Below are 431 nucleotides of genomic sequence, written 5' to 3' on the forward strand. Positions count from 1 at the left end.
CTATTGAGGTAGGACATAAAGGGATAGAGACCTGAGACTGAGGACTGGACAATGGGATATATCCCAACATGATATGGGAACATATCTAGTCAGGTAGGACATAAAGGGACAGAGGGCTGAGACTAAGGACTGGACAATGGGATATATCCCAACATGATATGGGAACAGATACCTATTCGGGTAGGATATAAAGGGATAGAGGGCTGAGACTAAGGACTGGACAATGGGATATATCCCAACATGATATGGGAACAGATACCTATTCAGGTAGGATATAAAGGGATAGAGACCTGAGACTGAGGACTGGACAATGGGATATATCCCAACATGATATGGGAACAGATATCTATTGAGGTAGGACATAAAGGGATAGAGACCTGAGACTGAGGACTGGACAATGGGATATATCCCAACATGATATGGGAGCAGAT

At 43.6% G+C, this 431-nt stretch overlaps 1 protein-coding gene across 1 annotated transcript in view; it reads right to left on the minus strand.

Moving 5' to 3' along the window:
* The window catches only part of PRKX (protein kinase X-linked), a 108251-nt gene that overhangs the window by 65903 nt on the left and 41917 nt on the right, over positions 1-431 (minus strand). The window lies entirely within an intron of this gene.

The sequence above is a fragment of the Ailuropoda melanoleuca genome, chromosome X, assembly GCF_002007445.2.
Source record: "Ailuropoda melanoleuca isolate Jingjing chromosome X, ASM200744v2, whole genome shotgun sequence".
Classification (NCBI taxonomy): Eukaryota; Metazoa; Chordata; class Mammalia; order Carnivora; family Ursidae; genus Ailuropoda; species Ailuropoda melanoleuca.